General features: G+C 47.7%; 1 non-coding gene across 1 annotated transcript; it reads right to left on the reverse strand.

Moving 5' to 3' along the window:
• Positions 1–8,544: 8,544 nt before the first annotated feature.
• Positions 8,545–8,651, reverse strand: LOC120657932. The gene has a single exon (XR_005668460.1). It is a non-coding gene; the product is annotated as a small nucleolar RNA R71 (small nucleolar RNA).
• Positions 8,652–22,999: the final 14,348 nt, after the last annotated feature.

Genomic DNA, 22,999 nt, shown 5'->3' on the forward strand with positions numbered 1-22,999 from the left:
TGGGTCGGACCTCGACAGTTACACCCCGGAACACCAAATCTACGTCCTCAACGAAAAAGATTCGGATGCCCTCAGTCAGCATGAGCCCAATGAAACACTAGATCAGATTTCTGAGGATGACCTGACTATAAACGCTCTGCCAGATGAGGACGAAGCTAGACGAACAACTCATAGGAGAAAGAACCAATGAAGGGAAGAACGCATGACCCGAGTAGCTGATCGCACACGCATCAACCTGCGCAATCTCAACTGAAACTTCGACAACGCAGCTGATGCAATCTTCAACACTCCTATCGTTGCGATGGCAGAAGCCATCATCCGGCTCATGCAGCTGCCGAGGAATCCAGAGATAGAACGCATAATTCAGCTCACCCGTAACGCTGTTGAACAACTCGAGCGACCAAATCCATTGTCCTCAATACGCGGTGCACCATCCAGGGCTGTAGCGACTGTAGCTCTGCAAGCAAGCCGTACCCTAGGTGGGCACCGCCATCAGCAGCAACATCAGAGAAATCAACAGGAGCAAGAGGTCGCCAGCGGCCAGCAACCCAGGGGTGGACAACCCGCTGCTAACCAAGCTCCAAGGAACCAACCAAATCATGGCCAGAACAGTGGTCGTGGACCTAACCACGAGGAAGTAGCTGATTTCTGGATGGATGCTCGGGAGATCATCAATGCAAGACCTCAAGCGCACCTTTCGGATAATTCCTACCGATTTCCAGTCCTCAGCAACGCTTTCGACAACATCCAATACCTGAAGGACTTCAAACCCTCTAAAATCCAAAAGTATGACGGTCTTCTACTTTCCTATGGTCCTGAAAACCGCACCTCTCACCTGGCTGGAGAGCCTGAAGCGCGAGTCCATACACTCAAGGGAGGATCTCAAGAAGGTCTTCATCGATAACTTTCAAGGATCACTACATCGGGTAGCTACTCGCCATGCTCTTGCAATGTGCAAACAAGAGACAGGCGAGTCCTTAAGGTCCTACGTCAAGCGCTTCTTCGACACAAGGGCCACCATCACCAACGTCTCCGACGAGGACGTCATTGACTACTTCCACGATGGCATCACCACCCAATCGCTTTACCGTGATTTCAGACGAAACCGTCTGTAAACAATGGTAAAACTGCGCGCCATGATGCAGCGCTGGGCAGACGAGGAGGAACGAGAACGCAGTCGTTTCCGGCGTCATAACAATGACAACAACGGGAAGTTTAACAATGATCGCGGAGGGAGCAGCAACCAGCGGGATCCTGCGCGCAAGCGTAAGCCAAACGATGTCATCGGGGCTATCAACCGCAGCCCGCGTGGTAAAAAAGCAGGAAAGCCTCATGATCAGTTCGACAAGATCTTGCACAACAAGAAGTGCCCGATCCACCCTAAGAGTAACCACTCGATGTTTGAGTGCATACTCATTCACAAGTCCCTCCAGTCTCCTCCGCCAGATGCACCCAAGAAGAATCCGAACAAGGACGACGATGATGATGACAAGAAAGATCCTGATGGGTTTCAAAAGCCCGAAAACATGGTCAATGTTGACGGTCATTAAGTACCATTTCTGACCATCAACTAGAATCAATAATAAAGGAAAACTAAACACCTTGCTCACATTTATGTTTCACTAACCTAGTTCCACAGTTATTTTGGACTTTGTACAATTTCAGACGAGCAAGAGCCAAATAAGAGGAAAACACGACGAAGACACCACGCAACTCCACAGAAGATCACAACCGGTGTCACACCCTTACAAAGAGGGCCCATATGTTAGCAAACGGGGGCGCCAAGGAAGATGCACTAGTGGATAAGGACGAGTATCCACGTGTCAGCCAGCATACAAAGGATAGGATCAAATGGCTGACAGGTGGGGCCGGCCGACCCTAGGGGTTAGCCTCACCTGGCCGTGATCCCTTCTAGGTGCACTTCGAGGAGGAGTAGCTGCCAAGGCACCTGATTGCTTTCCATACGTGCATATGGCAGGAACCGACCTCCAAGACTATAAATAGGGCCTCTCCACCCCCCCCTCACACACACACACCCCATTTCACACCCTCTCTCTCAAGTCTCTCTCTTGCTCTTAGTTTAGAGTAGTGGAGCTAGGCTAGTTTCTCTTTAGCGATCCTCAACTCTCGGTATGGCTTTGTATTCTTTCTGTCAGTACTCTATTCATAATATAGAGTTTGTTCATGGTTGTTATGCTATCTTGATAGTTTATCAATCCATGCTTATGTTCGTCATGAGTTGTGTGACGAGTATGGTTAGGCCAGATGTTAGAGGGTTGGATAATGGTTCGTTGTGCTTTCAGGCTTGCTCTAGTGCTTTGCTTAGCCATTCGAAGGGTGGGAGCCCTGGGGGCATTAGAGTAGTGACCTCATACACGAGCGTGGTGCTCGGGTTTGCAGGATCCAGCGGATATGCCTGTGCTCCACGGTGTGAAAGGGGTAGACAGCAAGAGGTGACAGCCATGTCCGTCCGGCGTAATAACAGTTGTTGTGTTTAGCGAAGTCCCTGACATTCGGGTTCGGTGTAGGAGGTACATAAAGAGGTAACAGGACTGGATGTTCTCCAGTGCGGGACCTTCTCCCCTTATCCCCTTTCCTGGTGTCTATAGCCTAAACCATGTTCTAACATAACCTTTGCTTTGAATAGATACAATAGGACACCTAACCTAGCCTAAGCTCCAGCTAACTTAACATAGGACAGTTTAGTTTGTTCTTTTGTTCTTTTCTTCTTTTCTTCCTTTCTTCCTTGGTTGTTGGATGTGTGATCGTGTCACATTACCTTGATTTATCTTTTATATCATGGCTTACCCCTGCTAGAGTTTTGCCTATTACTTGAGGAACGATGTCATGATTAATGTTAAGTACAGTACCTTTGCCACTGCCATCCTTTGGGAAAATATAAATAACGATACCCTTACTCTCCGGGTGAAATGCTACAATGGTATATCTGTGCGCTTGCAGATCCCATCTGTAATCATATAGACTATACCACGAGAGTGGCAGCCCTTGGTGCAGTTGCTAGGTATGAGCTTAACACCCCCTTTCCTAGTGATTATGCCAAGGAAAGACTCTATGCCTTCAAAAAATCTAAGCCATTCGTCGGCAAAACCAGCCGGGAACGTCGGTCCAAGACAATACAGCTACAAGAGGGAGATAATTCTAAAATCGCTATTATCGGAGCAGGCTTGAGCGACAAATAGAAACTCGACCTCGTCAACTTCCTTAGGGCCAACTGAGACGTATTCGCATGGAAACCAGTGGATATGCCAGGGGTGCCCAAGGAGTTGATCAAGCACGCACTAAAAGTCGACTCTAAAGGCACTCCAAAGAAGCAGTGACTACGACATTTTCTCCCCGGACAAGCGAGAAGCCATAAAGAAAGATCTGGCAAAACTACTCGCAGTAGGGTTTATAAAGGAGGTCTACCACCCCGAGTGGCTGGCCAACCCTGTACTCGTCCAGAAGAAGAACAACAATGAGTGGAGGATGTGCATCGACTACACTGATCTAAACAAGCATTGCCCGAAGGATCCTTTTGGGCTACCCCGCAACGATCAAGTAATGAACTCCACAGTAGGATGTGTCCTGCTATCCTTCCTTGATTGCTACTCGGTCTACCATCAGATTGCCCTCAAAGAAGAAGATCAAATAAAGACGGCATTTATCACTCCATATGGGGCATACACCTACAAGACCAGCGTGTGATACAGCTATGCTTTGCTGATCAGCTACATCGCAATGTTGAAGCCTATGTGGCGTTGTTGTCAAGACCAAAAACCAAGATCAGTTCATACCTGATTTGGAAGAAATCTTCAATAGCCTCTGCAAATTCTGCTAGAAACTGAACCCAACCAAATGTGTCTTCGACGTACCCTCTGGGAAACTACTCGGATTCATCGTCAACCATCGAGGAATCGAGGCCAACCTAGAGAAGATCAATGCCATTATGGCCATGGATGCTCGAGCAACTATCAAGGACGTCCAAAAGCTAACAGGCTGCATGATAGCCTTAAATAGATTCTTGTCCAGACTTGGCGAATGGGGTTTGCCCTTCTTCAAGCTTCTCAAATGTCAAGATAAATTCGAGTGGACTACAGAGGCGGCGGAAGCACTTGAGAACCTCAAGCATCACCTCCAGTCACCGCCAATTCTCCCAGCTCCATTACCTAGAGAGGAATTACTCCTCTATATCGCTGCGACTACCCATGTAGTCAGCACAGCAATTGTGGTTTAACGACTGGAGGAAGGCCACGCTTATGGTGTCCAGAGACCAGTGTATTTCATCAGTGAAGTACTTTCTAAATCAAAGGTCAGGTACCCTTCAATTCAGAAAATTCTCTATGGAATCCTAATCACCTCTAGGAAGCTTCGCCACTACTTTGACGAATACAAGATCTCAGTTATCACTGACTTCCCATTGGCGGAAATACTCCACGATTGGGATGCCACAGAAAGGATTTCAAAGTGTGCAGTGGATTTGGGAGCCTTGGAAATCGAGTTCAAGCCAAGAACAGCTATCAAGTCGCAAGCACTAGTCGATTTTCTAGCTGAGTGGCGGGAAAACCAAATCCCAGCACCTCTTAATGTTCTAGAGCATTGGGTAATGTACTATGATGGCTCACTCAAGCTCGAGGGAGGTGGCGCGGGAGTTTTATTCATCTCTCCCAAGGGAGAACAGCCCAAGTATGTGTTCCAGATCCTATTTAAAGTCTCCAACAATGAAGCAGAATATGAGGCACTCCTACACAGGCTCTGCCTAGTAGTTTCCTTTGGCATCAAGTGACTATTGGTATATGGCGATTCTCTACTCGTCGTCTAGCAAGTTAACAAAGAGTGGGACATCAATATGGAAACAGTGGATGCATACGTGGAAGAAATCAGAAAACTCAAGAATAAGTTCTCAGTCTTGGAAATCCACCACGTGGATCGCAATGATAACGTGGGAGCTGATGTCCTTTCCAAACAGGGATCTACTCGAGCTAGTGTTCCACCCGGTGTTTTCGTCCATGAGTTACATCATCCATCAGTCAAGATTCAAAATCAACTAACCACCGATGCGGAGGCTTCGGCCACAGTCAGGGTGGTGATGATGATCGAGGAAATCTGGCAGATACAATTCATCGACTTCATCAAGGAATTCAAACTTCCACCGGGCGTCGAAGCTAAAAGCGCTCAAGCAGCGCGCATCATCCGGCGAAGTAAAGGGTTTGTCTTAGTTGGTGACAACCTGTACAAACTATTTGCCTCAGGTATCCTTATGAAGTGTGTCACTCTTGAGGAAGGCAATGATATTCTAAGGGAAATTCACGAAGGAGTCTGTGGCAACCACGCCGCATCAAGGATAATAATCGTAAAAGCCTACAGATCAAGCTTTGTTGACGGCCATTATACGCTCATTTTGGCCGCCAACCATTACCATTAATGAGGGAACTTGAAGAACTTTTGATATAAAGTTCTATTTAAACTAATGAGTTCCACGAGTTTTGTGTCCCACCATGTTTTATAAGGAATATAGGTGAAATGGTGCACAAATACCATTATTGGTGAAGTAGCAGTTGAGGCTATACAAATGAAGGTTCATTCAGACGTCTCGGTACAAATGACACTTAGAAATGGTACAAAAGTTCCTCAAATCACATATTTGACAGCACCATGTCGAAGAGCTTGTTGAGATGATGAAAATGGACACTTGGATCACCCAATTCGGAGTCCGGATGGAGAAATTACGCGTCCGGGAAGATCACCGACACAGCCCTGTCAGGCAGGCCGGCCTGGCACCTCCACAAATGACCCTCCACTCTTCTTCATAGCCTTGGGGACTCACCAATGGACCCCCAAACACTTGGAGGCAAGCCAAAAGTGAAAGTAAGACCGAAAGACCTCATATGCCCCTCCAATAGGCTTCCGAAGTGGGTGTTCGATGTTGGGCTAATCATCCATGCATCTGCACCTACATGCAAAGAAACACAATAGGAACCAATGTCAACCATTGGATGAAGCTTAAGACAAGTGCAGGTATGGATGAGCTTGTCACATCAATTGAATGGCCCACCTTCCACATGAATAACGGCGAACCGACTGGAAACCACCTTGGAAGAGAAACTCCACACCATCCATCACACAATGGTGGTTGATCCGATGCCTGGGGAGAAAATCCCAGGCCGGTCGGCCTCATCTAGGCCGGCCCGGCCTCACTTTCCGGCCGATCGGACCGAATCAAGTTGATGGTTACTCCAACCGACATTGCAAGGAGGAATATTGGGCGTTTGATCAGAAGTCGGTGAATCCTAGGCCGGCCGGCCTAAGGGAGGCCGGCCGGCCTGACATTATCACGCCACGTGCTCAACTTCGCGTGGAAGTTACCTCAGCTAAAGTACCTTCATGCAAGACACGCATTGGCTCATGTACCGACCTACAAAGCACTATAAATAGCAGCCCTCACCTCACTTCCAAAGCATGGAGAATTGAAGCAAGTTCAAGGGGAAGCGTAGCGCTCCACATATCTTAGAAAATAGGGAGAGAGGCGAGCTGAGAGTCCGGAGAGGAGCCAGAGTGTCGGCTGTTGACGGTCGTTAAGAGCAAAATATGACCGTCAACTATACTCATCAAAGAAGGAAAACTATACCTCTTACTTGCATATTTGTATCACTAACCTAGCTCCACAGTTATTTTTGAGAATTTATGATTTTAGGAGCACAAGTCCGGAATAAGATGAAAACACAACAAATACGCAGACAGAAGTCACAGATGATCGTGTCCTGCGTAACATGAGCAAAGAGGCCCACAAACCAGACCAAACCGACCAACCAAACCCCGGCACTGACCATTTGACATCAGGACCCACCAGGCAGTGTACCAGTGAAGGTCGGTGGAAAATGGCGCCAAGGGGGGTCGGCCGAGCCCACCTGGTAGCCTCCGAGGCTGAGTTTTGGCGGTTAGCTTGATCCTATCCTCCTGAAGGCGGTTGACCATGTTCCCATACAAGGAGATGGCGGGAACCGACCTCAAGCACTATAAAAGGGGCCTCTCACCACTCACACCACACACACCACTTGGAAGCCTCTCTCTCTACACTCTCTAGTGACTTGTACTCCTTATGGTAGTGGAGCTAGGCTAGTACTTCATCCTCTTAGCGAATCCATTCATCCTCGGGGTCGGTGAGCAATCCTCGGCCTCCGGTATGGCTTTGTATTCCGACTTTCTTTATGCTATTCATTCAGAGTTCGTTCTTGGTTATCTTGCTAGGTTCATAGCTTGCTTAGCCTTGATCAGTGCTTTACCAAGTTATTCTAGTTGCATGCTTAGACCAGATGATCTGGGTAAAGATATTGGTTCGTTGTGCTTTCAGGCTTGCCTTAGCATCTTACCTGTCCATCCGAAGGGTGGGGGACCCGGGGGTGCTAGGGTAGTGACCTCATATGCGGGCATGGTGCCCGGGTTTGCGGGATCCTTCGGATATGACGGTGCTCGACAGTGTGACTGCGGTAGACCGCAGGTGGTGACAGCCCTATCGGTCTGTCAGGAAGCTGTTTCTCGGTTAGCGTACTCCCCGATGTTCGGGTACGGTGTAGGAGTTCATGCAAAGATGAAATGGGACTGGATGTTATCCAGTGCGGGTCATTCTCCCCGATGTCCCTAATTTCCCGGCACCTGCATTTATCACTTACCCCTGTATAGTCAGTGGTCTTTATCTTGCTCATATGTGTCATGGTTATGCAACTAAGTAAATACACTTTACACAACCTAGCCATCCCTTGGGAAAATATAAATAACGATAACCTGAATACTTTCGGGTGAAATGCTACAATGGTATATCTGTGCACTTGCGGATCCTTCTGTCAATGTTAAGACATACCACACTGGCATTTTCGAGGCACCGTTGCTAGGAACTAACCACTCCTAGTGATGATGCTAAGAAATGCCAACAAGCATTTCTGGCGCCGTTGCCGGGGAATGGCACTTGGTGTAAAGTTATTTACTAAAGTACATAAACATGGCAATATAAGTAAGAGGTAGCTACTGCTTATACATGCTAATGTGTTTATCTTTTTTTTTTCTCCTGATTTGATGAAAATAGGGTAGTGTATGTCTGGTTTCTCCTTGCCGACAAATTTTATTGAAAATCCCGAGAAGCTCGTGAGAAGGGAACCAGCTTCCCAAGCACCATAAACTAAACTCATGGCTGAGAAGACTCTCCGCAATTTCTCTGTCCCCTCAGCTGCCAATGTGGCAACTGCACCCAACGTTGATGTTGGGGACATGAACTTTGAGCTGAAGTCCAGCCTCATAAACATGGTGCTGGCTAGCCCATTCTGTGGCAAGCCAAACGAGGACGCCAACGCCCATCTCCAGAATTTTCTGGAGTTATGCAAGACCGTAACCATACGGGGCATTACAGCTGATGCCATCAGGCTTCATCTGTTTCCTTTCTCCCTCCTGGGGAAGGCGTAACAGTGGTTTTATCAAAACAAGGAAGCCGTCAGCACGTGGGACAAATGTTCCATGGTGTTCCTCGCCAAATTCTTTCCGTTGGGCAAAACCAATGTCCTGCGTGGAAGAATTTCAAGTTTCCAGCAGACAGGGATGGAATCCATCTCAGAAGCTTGGGAGAGACTGCAAGAATACATACTCGCCTATCCTCATCATGGGATGGATGAGTGGCTCGTGCTCCAAAGCTTCTACAATGGGCTAACTGTGACACCCCATCCTACAAATAGTACAAGAGAAGTTGAGAATCTCTCCGATGAAACAGAAGAATTATGCTCTAGTTCCTTTTTCCCGGATTTATGTGACATTTATCTGGAGTTATCGGCAGTAATGCCTGTGCAGTGTTGCCTAAATAGGATAGAACCTTAAATAATGGAGTTTTTCTCTCTTCCTTGACCTTACCAATCTGTGTTTCCTCTTTACCCAGCTCAGGTGTCGGCAGAACAAAAAGACCTTGGAGACAGTGCAATGGGTGATGGTGAGAAAACTTGCCAGTGTTGCCAATTCTATGGTGTTCCTTGTCGTCAAGTTCGTGCAACTGAAGATGAAGCCACAACTAGGAGGAACCAGAGGTTGTTCTCCAGTACAAAGAGAAAGAGGTCCCGTCAAGAGCAGCTAGCAGAGGATTCCCTTTTCCTTGACGGCCCATCGGTCGACGAGCTACAGACCATCCAGAAGAGAAAGGACCCTGAGTACTCTGCAGATACACAGGTCAAGAACCAAGCGCTCTATGATTATGTTGATGGGTTGACTATCACTATGAATGTGATTCAGCCACACGGTCACAAGGAGTCAAAGGAGCAAGCAGCAGAAATAATGCAAGATGTGAAGATAAGTTCACAAGGAGGACAACCAAGTAGCCCCATTCACCATCACCGCATGTGCTACAAATGCGGGCAAAAAGGTCATTATGCCAAAAGTTGTCCAGCACCTCGGGCCCCACGGCAGGCAGGACAGCAGGGGCGCTCAGCCCAACCCAGGGCGCCACGACAGGGGAAGGTGAACCACGTGACAGCCGAGTCAGCGACCGAGGCTCCTAACGTGGTTATTGGTACGTTCATGGTCAACTCTCATCCAGCTGCAGTGCTTTTCGATACCGGTGCTACTCATTCTTTCATTTCCAAGTCATTTGCCAAGCAGCATCGTATTCCAGTTTCGTGTATGAGGACAGCTATGGTAGTTACCTCACCTGGGGGCCAGATACACACATGCTCTATATGCTCCAGAGTTAGTATTGTCATAAGGGGGGCAGAATTCCGCACTGGTTTGATCGTCATTGATTCCTCGGGGATAGATGTGATTTTGGGCATGGAGACCTTTACCAGATGGGGAGTCCGTATTGATTGCGTCCAGCGGACAGTTCACTTGTCAGCATCCGATGGCCAAGAAGTGACAGTCAGTGCTACAGAGTCTTCTGGTTTTCTTTATCAGATGGAGGCTAGACCCACGGATGGTATTCGCATGGTGTCTGAATTCCCGGATGTCTTTCCGGAGGACTTGCCAGAAGAAGGAAGAGGAGTTGATGAAGACATATCCGGATCTCTTTGCTAGCCAGCCCAGAATCTCGGGACGAGATTCCTGTAAGGGGGTAGGATTTGTAACACCCTAACTTAATTTTCCTAGTTAATAATAAATTTAATTGGCTTTGTTTTTTTTCTAGGAATTTATTTGCTTAGTCTTGCATTTAATCTAATTTTTGTTCCATAAGTAATTAAAGTTTATCTTAGGGTTAAAATGTTTGCTGCATTCATGCTGGTGCATTGTTTTATTTGTTTGAGTGTGGTTTGGATTCAAATTTGTATTTGAATTCAAACTTGGTTTGTTTGAGTTAGAAATAGAAAAGAGAAGGAGAAAACAGAAGACCCAAACCAACCCAAAACCCAGCTAGCAGCCCAACCCGGCCTCCTCATCCTTTCCTTGGCCGGCCCAGAACGCTTCCACGCGGGCCCAGCTACTCCATCTTTCTCTTGCAGCCCGGCCTGCTCCCTTCCCAGCCCGTTTCCCTTTTTTCCTTTTCGGACAGCCCAACAGCCCGGCCCAACGCCCCCGCTCCGCTCAGCCCCGCACCTCAGCGTCCGTGCTCCCCAGCACGTAGCGCCTTCCCTCTTCAGCCCGCGTTCGCGCGCACCCTCTGCTGTAAGGATTGATGGACCAAGAGGGGGGGTGAATTGGGCCTTTTTCAAATTTCTAAGATAGATAAAACAACCTTAACCTATGCAATGCTAGTAAGGCTCAATTCACCAACCGGCTAAACAAAGCAAACTACACAAGCTACCAAAGATATGAAACTAAGCAAGGTAGAGCTAAGCTATGATCTCTAAGGTCAAGCACATGAAAGAATGCATGAAAGTAAGTGCTTGAAATGAAAGAGAGTGCAAGAGACAACCGGATTTTTTCCCGTGGTGTCGATGTGTTGGCACACACCCCTAATCCACGTTGTGACACTCACTAAGAGTCTTGTCACCTCCCATGTCACTGAGACTTGGGCGTTCACTAAGAGTCTCCGTTCACCATCCCGGCGTGGTGGAGCTCAAGCCACGTACAATCTTCTTCTCCGGGCTCCCACAATCCTTGGCAAGCTCCGCGAGAAACACCTCGATCACCAAGATCGCCTAGGTGATGCCAATCACCAAGAGTAACAAGCTAAGGCCTTCACTTGAGCAAGAACCGATCACCAAGAGCGGATGCACACAAGCTTCTCTCTACTCAAGTCCTTAATCTTGCTTCTTGATTGATTGAATGAACAAGTATGTGAATGATGAAGCTCAAGGTGGCTCTTGACTATAGTATGAGTGTATGGATGTTGCCTGGTGTCAAGAGTAGCAAAATGACCCATTGGAGGGGTATATATAGGCAGCTCACATGAATAGAGCCGTTGGACAAAAGCTGCTAGAAAACTGCGTAGCACCGGTTAATCCGACGTCCCTCCAACAGTCATCGTTGGTTTAACCGGTGAATGTAAACTGCCCCTTCTGAAAACTAGCCGTTATGACTTGGGCAGATTAACCGACGTATCATCGGTTTAACCGGTGAGTGTAGTTGTCCACTGATCAACTGAAAAACCAAGTCTTTGGACAACTGCACCGACGTTAACTCAAACCTATCGTCGGTTTAACCGGTGAGTACAACTTCTGAATTCCTTTGAAAAACCATCTCACTGGTCAATTGTACCGACGTCTTGATTCAAACATCGTCGGTTTAACCGGTGTATAGAACTTGAAATCCCTGGAAAAACCAACTCTGGACTAATGCACCGACGTTAAATTTAAACATGTCAGTTTAACCGGTGTATTGAATTGTCCAGACTCTGCTGACTTCGTTTAACCGACGTATAGAAAATTGAGAGCGTCAGTTAAACTGGTGTATAGACTTTTTCTGATTTGAGTCTTGAATGAAATCCAAATATTCTTGAGATATAGTTTGAGAACCACTTATTTGAACTTCTAGAAACCTGAGTGACCATAGTGTGCATCCATTTTCATATGACCATGTCCATGCTCAAGTTACTTAGCCTTAACCCCTCTTAATAGTGTGATCACTACAAAACTATAAAACCTATACTAACCTAAGTGTCCTTCTCAACCTTGTGACACTTAGGACTAGAAAGATCCTTAGCCTTGACATATAATTGAATTGAGTACCGAGATCGCCTTTTTGAATAATGAAATTGAGGGGCCTCTTTTGACATATGACCAAATGACCGATAATGATCTATTAAGCTGCACAAACTCATTAGTCACAATAATGGTTGTCATTAATCACCGAAACATACCTTGAGGGCCTAGATGCTTATAATCTCCCCCTTTTTGGTGATTGATGACAACACAAACAAAAAAAAATGAGAGAGCGAGAAAGATAAAGCAAGATAAACACAAGCAAACTCGAAAAGAAGGACCAAAGAGCTCAACGACTCAAACGAAATCCATAGATATGTCTCAAAGCACGGCATACTCAAGCGACAAATGTACATATCCATGAACTAACACCAAATGTGATACAAAGAATCAAAGTCCTAATAACTACGAGCTCTCTCTAGCTCTACCCTCCCCCTAACTCTGAGGCTCCCCCTAACACCTCTCCCCCTTTGGCATCAAAGCACCAAAAAGGCGAGCTACGGGTCGTGCTGTCGTGGTACGGCGAGGAAGCGGTCCGGGTCGTCGTCGTCGTCGTCGTCGGACAGAGAACCCTCACCCTCGGTGACAGACGGAAGCTGCTGGTCTGGGTCTGAGCTCACTGGGGGAGTGACTGTCATGGAGGCTCTCGTGCTAGCACTGCCTGGTAGAGGATCCGTAGAAGTCGTAACCGGGCCAGCAGAAGAAGTATCAACATCTGAAGAAGTGACCGCTGAGGCTGCCGGCTGCGTCGACTGTGGAAGCAGGGACTCCTCTACTGCTCCTCCCCCTGAAGGTGCTGCCTGAAGTGAGGTAGGGAGGGAGACCGACTGAACCGCTGACGGTAAGTCCTAAAAGAGTGTGGTCGCTGGCAGTGGTGAAAAGAGCGGACAACCGGCAGACCCAAAGAGTGCGGACATCGAGAACGTGGTCTCCGGTGTCGCTGTAGTAGCTGGAGCTGCAGTAGGGGCTGGAGGAGGAGGAGCTGGTGTGACTGCAAGCTGAGGTGCTCCAACACCCTGAAGTCCGGGCTGCTGCTGCTGTGGGGCGAGTCCGGTGTGAGAGTAAAGCTGAGAGATCATCCCGAACATCGCCATCATGCCCTGCTGCATCTGCTGGAACTGAGCGTCTATCCTCTGTGAAACTCTATCAATGAGGCCGACAAAATGCGCCTCTGTCGCTGCACGCTCTCGGGCTGCCTCTCTCTGAATAGCCGCAATCTGAGCCTCATGGGCTCTCCTGGCCTCCTCCTGAGCAAGTCGGTCCTCCCTCTGCTGAGTCACGAGCTGCTGTAGTAGTGCAGTGAGCTCGCACGGCTGAGTCACCTGGGACTCAGAGACTGTAGCAGCTGCTGAAGTCGGAGGAGCTGGCTCTCCGGACCCTCCTGCCTCGTGGTCGTGACTGGCTGGGGCAGCTGGAGGAAAGTACTCTACGTCCTCGGAGGAGTCTGACTCAAGCTCAGACCAGTGAATCTCATCATCTCCCCCGGGAAGCTGTGCCTCGGCTGCCAGGAGTGCCTCATCCTCCTCTGCCACTCGTGCCTGAACCTCCGGTGACAGTCGTGCCATCGCAGCTCTATCTGCGTGTCTGCCCCTCCTCCTGTCCAGTGGAGCTGTGGGTCGGTAGATAGGGAACCTGGGAGCCTCGTCGTGACGGTAAGGGGCGCTGATGGGTGACTCTGCTGGCACTATCATAGAGCATATGTAACTGATCCAGTGCGCATAAGGAAACTATCGCACCACACCCATCCCATCAGTGATCACATCCTCGATCTCAGCCAGAATAAAATCAACTATATCAAATGGCTCGTGAGTGAGGATGTGTAGGAGCAAGAGCTGCTGCAACCCTGTGAACCCCTCTGGGTAGCCACACCTCGGTAACAGAGTCCTCCGGAGTGCCATGTGAACAGCGTATGCCTCTGGAGTCAGCAAGCTCGGCACTCTGGCGTAAGAGGCTGGGAACGGCTGGCGGAAGCACTGAGAGATCGCCTCGTGAGAAGGAGCAATCCCGCCAACCATCGCCCTGCATGGTGGATCTGAGTCCCCGTAAACCCTCTCGTGCAGCGAGACGTCGACCAGGTCAACTCCAAGTATACCAGCAATGGTCGCCCTCGACAAACCAAAGTCCTGCCCTCCAAACATGAAGTGTACGGCTCTGCGCTCGGGTGCTATCCATGCTGTGGCGTAGAACACTCTGACCCAGTCCTCGATATAACGGTTCTGCTCCATCTCTAGCAGCCTGGGCAGTCCTCTGAAGTGAGCGAAGTGTGCTCTCACGTCTGCTCCCCCTGCGGCTGTCCTCAGTGAGACCCAGTCAAGTACCCTGTGCGGGAAGATCCGGTGGCCCCTCCGCTGGTAAGTCTCGTAGAAGCTGGCCTGTAGCAAAGTCTAGAACCTCCTGTCGACTCTGCTGTCTCGGGTCACTGGGAACCAGACCTCCTCCTCAACACTCCACCTGAGCCTCTTGACCTTGGCCGCATTGGCTCGGGTCAAGTTCTGGAGCATTACACCTGGCTCCAGACGCACAACAGTGTCCATACGGAACACTGCACGCTCGGCCTCTAGGGCCTCGGCTCTGCGAGCTGCTACTGCTGCTGCTGACCTGCGGGGCTCCTGTGGCTGGTGTCCTCCCCGAGTCCTCGGTCCAGTGCGACGCTCTGTCGCTGGCGGGGAACCTCCCTCAGACGACTGCTGTGGAGAACTCTGCCCCTCTGACTGTGCTGCCTCTGAGTCAGAACCATCTGAATCTATCACTGCTGCTGCTGCTGTCGCGGCTCTGGTGGCCCTGGCACCTCTGACTCTGCCCATACCCCTGCCTCTACCTCTGCCTCTGCCTGGCGGATCCCTGATCGCGAACGGGCGAGCACGGCCTGACGCCTGCTCCTCGGCGGCCTTGTCCACCATCTCGGCCCTCTCTGCCTCCTTCTCTGCACGAGTCCGCTTGCGAGCAGGCTTCTCGACCACAACTTCCTTTCCCTTCCTCTTCTCGTGACCCATCTTGTTCAGACAATCTATCGAGCACTTGGCGAGCACTTGCTGCGGCTGCGGCGTGAACGGCGTGGATGCTTGCAGGCGTGGAGGCTGCGGCTGCGGCGTGGATGGCGTGGAGGCGTGGAGCACGGCAGCACTTGGCGATGGAGGCACGTGCGGGCGGCGCTAGAGCACGGAGGCGCGCGAGAGCGGCGCAGGTGCGCACGGGCGGCGCTGGGCGAGCGCGAGGGCGCGCGGTCGGCGGCTTGGAACGGCGGCGCGAGGCAGCAGCGGCGTGGAACGGCGGCGGCACGGTGTGAAGCGGCGGCTGCTGGGTAGATGCGCGGCGGCGGGAGATCGGCGAAGGCGGCTGCGGCTCGAGACGGGAGAGAAGCGGGCGAAACAGAGAAGGCGAAGCCGGCGGCGTGGGAGCAAGAGAGATATATGACAGGTGGACCCCGCGGATTTCCTTAACGCCGGTCGATCCGACGCCTAGGGTTTGAGCGCCGGTTGATTGCGTCGGTGCAGTTCACCCGAGACTCCTGCAGATCTGAAACTGAACGCCGGTTGAACCGATGATATGCAATTTGTACTCATCGATTGAACGCTGCTAACACCGGTTGATTGACAGGTTTGATATGTGTTTATGATCACCGGTTGATCCGATGCTCTGACTTTTGTATACGTCGGTTAAATGCCTGAAACTGCCTGAGCTGAGACCCAACTTTAGTAACGCCGGTTAAACCGATGGTTATAAATCCATTGAGCGTCGGTTTAACCGGTGAAGCCGAAAAACCCCTCACTCAGCTCACTCTTCTATGCTTAGTCCAATAAACTTATAAGATTCAAATAAACTCAAGTTAATGGACTTGCATAGGCGACTTTACCCCTCAAAATAAATAGGATAGCACACTAGCTTAAATAATTTTCTTTTCAAACAAGGAAAAGCCGCAAGTGAGACAAAGCGCCAAATAAAATGTATGAGCCATGTCATAGGAATATTGAAGATAGAAAGCTTCAAACTCATCATGACATTGCTCACTAGGCAATAACGCACCTAACACTTTGCTCTTTTCACTTTTCATGAATTAAGATCTTGTATATGAAACAAGTCTCATTTTCATCAAGTGATCTCCTTTGTGACCCTTACGCATGCAATGATAATGCAAGCTACAACCACATGCGAAAGTAAGGTAAACATGAAGTGCACATCTATATGACAAGTAATGCATAGCAAGAATTTAAATTCTACTTGTCAAGTTTGAACCCACGGGAAGCTTCTTCATGATGAGCCTTTCTACAAGCCTAGAGGAAAACAAGTGGACCACCACCTCTAGCTAGACCCTTGCTCATCACTATCTTACCATGGTTAGACAAGTGTCCTATATGTATGTATTTTTCTATATGACATGGCAACTTACATGACGTTTGCCGCATATAACACATTAAGCTCATTCCTTACCCTAACAAAGGTACTCTCGTCTAAAGGTTTTGTGAAAATATCCGCCAATTGCTCCTCGGATCTCACACCTTGAAGGGAAATGTCCCCCTTGGCTTCGTGATCATGCAAGAAGTGATGGCAAATATCAATGTGCTTTGTGCGAGAGTGTTGAACCAGATTCTTGGCAATTTTTACGGCACTTTCATTGTCACAAAGGAGTGGTATCCTATCTAGTTTCACACCAAAGTCCAAAAGGGTTTGCTTCATATATAGAATTTGGGCACAACATGCACCGGCCGCTATATATTCCGCTTCCGCGGTGGACAAAGCCACGGAATTTTGCTTCTTACTCGACCAAGAAACTAGAGAACGCCCAAGCAAGTGGCAACCCCCGGAGGTACTCTTGCGATCCACACGGCTTCCGGCAAAATCCGAATCCGAGTATCCCAAGAGATCTAAGCTAGCGCCTTTGGGGTACCACAAGCCTATGCTAGGGGTGTGCTTGAGATACTGAAGGATCCTATTCACAGCCGAAAGGTGTGATTCCTTTGGGTTAGCTTGAAAGCGGGCACACAAGCACACACTAAACATTATATCGGGCCTAGATGTGGTAAGGTAAAGCAAAGACCCTATCATAGAACGATAGAGGGATTGATCAATCGGTTTACCGTCCACATCCAAGTCGAGATGCCCATTAGTTGCCATGGGTGTCTTGATTGGCTTGCACTCATCCATCTTGAACTTCTTCAAGATATCTTTAGTATACTTTTCTTGATGGATGAATGTCCCTTCCTTCATTTGTTTGACTTGAAAACCAAGGAAGAAGGTCAATTCGCCAATCATGGACATCTCGAATTCCCTAGACATCATGGTAGCAAACTCATGGCTTAGTAAATCATTAGTTGAGCCAAAGATAATATCGTCATCATAAATTTGACAAATGAAAAGATCCCCGTTGACGTCTTTTGTGAACAACGTGGTGTCCACCCTCCCGATCTTGAAGCCTTGCATGATTAGGAAGTCATGAAGCCTCTCATACCAAGCCCTTGGAGCTTGTTTGAGCCCATAGAGTGCCTTGTGCAACCTATAAACATGGTTAGGATTCCTCGGATCTTCAAACCCGGGAGGTTGCTCAACATAAACAAGTTCGTTAATAACACCATTTAAGAATGCACTTTTCACATCCATTTGATACAACTTAATGTTATGATGTGAAGAGTAAGCAAGAAGGATATGGATAGCTTCAAGTCTTGCGACCGGAGCAAAGGTTTCACCAAAATCCAAACCTTCGACTTGAGAGAACCCTTTTGCCACAAGTCTTGCTTTGTTGCGTATCACCACCCCATGTTCATCTTGCTTGTTTCGAAAGACCCACTTGGTGCCAATGATGTTCTTGTCTTTCGGAGGAGCTTCGAGGACCCAAACTTCATTGCGGGTGAAGTTGTTCAACTCTTCTTGCATGGCCATCACCCAATCCGAGTCCTCAAGCGCTTCCTCTATGCTAGTGGGTTCAATACAAGAAACAAACGAGTGATATTCGCAAAATGAAGCATGCTTAGAGCGAGTTCTTACTCCCTTTGAAGGACTACCAATGATTTGACCAATTGGATGATCCTTGGAGATGCGACCATGCTTCACTAGCGGTACTTGTGTGGATGCTTGTTGGGGTGGATCATGGGTGACTTGTGCTTGTGGTGGAACATTTTGCTCTTCTTGTTCTTGGACTTGGGGTGTTGGTGTTGGCACATCTTCTTGAGATAGTGAATCATCTTTTTCTTGATCTTCATCCACTTGGGGTGTCGTGGAGGTGCTTGGTGTGGATGAGGAAGGTCCTCCCCCTTGATCATTGCCTTCATGCACCTCTTCCGGCTTGATATCCCCAATGGACATATTCTTCAAGGCTTCATCAATCTCTTCATCACCTACATTTTCATAGCCAACAACCTCCTCTTGGGAGCCATTAGATTCATCAAACTCCACATCACATGTTTCTTCAACTAACCCGGAAGTTTGATTGAATACTCTATATGCTTTGGAGTTTGATGCATAACCAAGAAAGAAACCTTCATCACATCTACTTTCAAACTTACCGTGCCTTTTCTTCTTATAGATGAAGCATTTGCAACCAAAGACTCGAAAGTATGATATGTTTGGTTTCCTCCTGGTGATGAGCTCATATGGAGTTTTCTTGAGGAGTCGGTGAGGATACACTCGGTTGGATGCATGACACGCCGTGTTGATTGCTTCCGCCCAAAACTTCTCGGACGTGCCATAATCATCCAACATTGCTCTTGCTAGGGTGATGAGTGTCTTGTTCTTTCTTTCCACCACTCCATTTTGTTGAGGCGTGTAGGTGGCGGAAAACTCATGCTTGATGCCCTCTTCATCGCACCATTCTTCAATCTTCATATTTTTGAACTCGGTGCCGTTGTCACTCCGGATCTTCACAATTGGGGAGTTGTACTCCCTTTGAGCTCTTCTTGCAAATGTCTTGAAGATTTCCGGAGTTTCACCCTTATCGCCTAGAAACATAACCCAAGTGTAATGTGAAAAATCATCAACAATTACTAGGCAATAGAGGTTACCACCAAGGCTCTTGTACGTAGTTGGACCAAAGAGATCCATGTGTAGAAGCTCGAGCGGCTTGGAGGTAGACAACATCGTCTTGATGGGATGATGTGTTGCTACTTGCTTCCCGGCTTGACATGCTTTGCATAATTTGTTCTTGTCAAATGTGACATCCTTCAAGCCGGTGATCATCCCTCTCTTGTGGGCTTTCTTGAGGTTGCTCATGCCAATATGAGCAATTCTTCTATGCCAAAGCCACCCAAGAGAAGACTTGGTGAGCAGGCATGTCATGGTGCTTGTTTGCTTTGAAGAGAAGTCCACTAAATAGATGTTGCCATGCCTAAACCCCGTGAATACCATTGACTTGTCTTTTTCATGAGTTACTACAACACCATTCTTGTCAAAGGCACACGTTAGTCCAAGATCACACAATTGAGCAATTGAAATAAGATTAAAACTAAGTGCTTCTACAAACAAAACATTAGAAATAGATAAATCTTTAGAAATTGCTATTCTACCCAAACCTAAAACTTTTCCCCTTGAATTATCACCATAGGTGACATGTTCATGATCTCCGGGGTCTTCAAGAGTGGTGAACATGCTATCATTGCCGGTCATGTGTTGAGAGCAACCGCTATCAAGTACCCAATGTTTTCCACCGGCTTTGTAGTTCACCTACACACATGAGAATTCACTTTTGAGTTTTAGGAACCCAAACAAGCTTTGGGCCTTGCACATGTGTGACAAGAGCTTTTGGGACCCAAAGTTGCTTGGGGAGCTTCTTCTTTGACTCCTTAGTGAGTTTGCCAATGAATTTGGCCTTCACCTTGCCCTTCACTTTACTCAAGAGAAAATGGTTATTTTGAAACATTGATGAGTAATTCTTGGGTAAATTAGGAAGAGGACGTGATGGTAAAGTGCACTCCCTAGTGTGGTGCCCGGTGACTTGGCAATGTTGGCAATATGAACCAACTTCTTTGATGAAGCTAATCTTGATCTCCGGAGAAGGAGTAGTAGCTATGTTTGGCTCCGGAAATGAACCAAGACCTCTCTTGCCATAGTCACGGGCATTGTTGAAGAGAATCTCCTTGTTGATGTATTCTCCTCTTGAGAGCTTCTCCACACTACTCTTGAGGCTTGCCATTTGATCCATCAATTCCTTTTCCCTAGAAGGTGCAAGCTCGGGCAAAGCATTAGTGGCATTTACATTAATGAGTAGGTCATCACATGAAGTAGAAGCATTGACCTTCTCAATAGTTTCATGAGCAAAGTTCTCAAGACTTGGGTCAATTGCTTCATAGGCAAATTCAAGTTCTTGATACTTGTGAGCCAACTCTCTATGCTCTTGTTTAAGCTTTTTGTGGCTCTCTTCAACTTACTTAGCAAGTACAAGTGACTCATTGTGCTTTTTGAGCAAGTCATTGTACTTGCCAAGCAAATCGGAGTGGGCAAGCTCTAACTTGGCATGAGTGCTCTCAAGAACTTTGACTTTGCCCTTTTCCCTCTTGATGACGGATGTATACTCATTAATGAGGTTAGCAAACTCATTAGGGTCAAGCTCATCATCACTATCATCTTCACTCTCACATACCTTAGAGTTACCTTTGGCCATGAGGCACATTGGAGGTGGAGGTAGTGATGGTTCTTCATTTGTGAGGGCGATGGTGACGATGTCTTCTTCATCACTTGAATCTTCGCTTGATGAGACATCGGTTACCCACTCTTGTTTTTCCACCAAGAAGCTTCTCTTGGTGTTGCCCTTTTTCTTTGGGAAGAGCTTTGTCTTCTTGTCATGGCTCTTCTTCTTCCCAAGCTTCTTGTTCTTGTTTTTCTTCTCATCCTCTTCATCATCGCTTGAATCATGGCGATGTTTGCCTTTGTTGTCCTTCTTTCTCTTGTCCGGCTTGGGGCAATCGGGAGAGATGTGTCCTTTTTCCCCACAATTGTAGCATGTTTTGTACTTGACATCTTCCCTATACCGGAACATCCTTCTTTTGGGGTCAAAGTTGTAACCCTTCTTGTTTATCTTGTCGCTCAAGCGTGTGAACTTTCTCATCATGAGAGCAAGTTCCCCATCTTCTTCATTATCGGATGAGCTCTCATGATGATCTTCTTCTTCATTGCTTGAGCTAGATTCTTGCTTGACCATCTTGAGCTTGCGGGATTTGGTGGCCTTGGTTTTGAGAGCAATTGACTTGCTTGTTGTTGGCTCTTCGGACATACCAAGGATACCCATTTCATGAGCGCGAATTTCGCCCACAAGCTCTCCCACTTCCATTGCATCAAGATTCTCTTTTTGAAGCATAGCATTGATAATGTTGTACTTGGGCTTCGGAAGGAGCATGAGAATCTTGCGGTTGATAGAGCCACTGTCGATTTTAGAAACTTCAAGAGCGTTAATGTCCTTGACAATGACATTCAAGCGAGAATACATATCATTGCAATTTTCATGAGCAAACATCTTAAAGGAATCATATTTTGCTCTAAACAAGTGATATTTTTGTTCACGGACTTTTGTAGAGCCTTCATGAATTTCAATTAGCTCTTTCCATATCTCACTTGCTAAGTCCATGCCATTTACTCTAGCAAAGACTTCCTCACTAATGGCTTCGAAAATTGCATTTCTAGCCTTAGCGTTCCATTTTAATTGCTCCGGGGTGGGAGTTCCGGTGAATCTGGTCTTTGTTGCCATCCACACTTCGGGGGCAATCGCATCAAGGTATGCGGCCATACGAACTTTCCAATAGGCAAAGTTCTTGCCCTCGAAGTGAGGCGGCGAACCTCCCATCTTGGCCATAGCTCTAGGCGGTGAAGCCTAATGATCCAAATGAGCAACGAGGCTCTGATACCAATTGTAAGGATCGATGGACCAAGAGGGGGGTGAATTGGGCCTTTTTCAAATTTCTAAGATAGATAAAACAACCTTAACCTATGCAATGCTAGTAAGGCTCAATTCACCAACCGGCTAAACAAAGCAAACTACACAAGCTACCAAAGATATGAAACTAAGCAAGGTAGAGCTAAGCTATGATCTCTAAGGTCAAGCACATGAAAGAATGCATGAAAGTAAGTGCTTGAAATGAAAGAGAGTGCAAGAGACAACTGGATTTTTTCCCGTGGTGTCGATGTGTTGGCACACACCCCTAATCCACGTTGTGACACTCACTAAGAGTCTTGTCACCTCCCATGTCACCGAGACTTGGGCGCTCACTAAGAGTCTCCGTTCACCATCCCGGCGTGGTGGAGCTCAAGCCACGTACAATCTTCTTCTCCGGGCTCCCACAATCCTTGGCAAGCTCCGCGAGAAACACCTCGATCAACAAGATCGCCTAGGTGATGCCAATCACCAAGAGTAACAAGCTAAGGCCTTCACTTGAGCAAGAACCGATCACCAAGAGCGGATGCACACAAGCTTCTCTCTACTCAAGTCCTTAATCTTGCTTCTTGATTGATTGAATGAACAAGTATGTGAATGATGAAGCTCAAGGTGGCTCTTGACTATAGTATGAGTGTATGGATGTTGCCTGGTGTCAAGAGTAGCAAAATGACCCATTGGAAGGGTATATATAGGCAGCTCACACGAATAGAGCCGTTGGACAAAAGCTACCAGAAAACTGCGTAGCGCCGGTTAATCCGACGTCCCTCCAACAGTCATCGTCGGTTTAACCGGTGAATGTAAACTGCCCCTTCTGAAAACTAGCCGTTATGACTTGGGCAGATTAACCGACGTATCATCGGTTTAACCGGTGAGTGTAGTTGTCCACTGATCAACTGAAAAACCAAGTCTCTGGACAACTACACCGATGTTAACTCAAACCTATCGTCGGTTTAACCAGTGAGTACAACTTCTGAATTCCTTTGAAAAACCATCTCACTGGTCAATTGTACCGACGTCTTGATTCAAACATCGTCGGTTTAACCGA

The sequence above is a fragment of the Panicum virgatum genome, chromosome 1N, assembly GCF_016808335.1.
Source record: "Panicum virgatum strain AP13 chromosome 1N, P.virgatum_v5, whole genome shotgun sequence".
NCBI classification, from domain to species: domain Eukaryota; kingdom Viridiplantae; phylum Streptophyta; class Magnoliopsida; order Poales; family Poaceae; genus Panicum; species Panicum virgatum.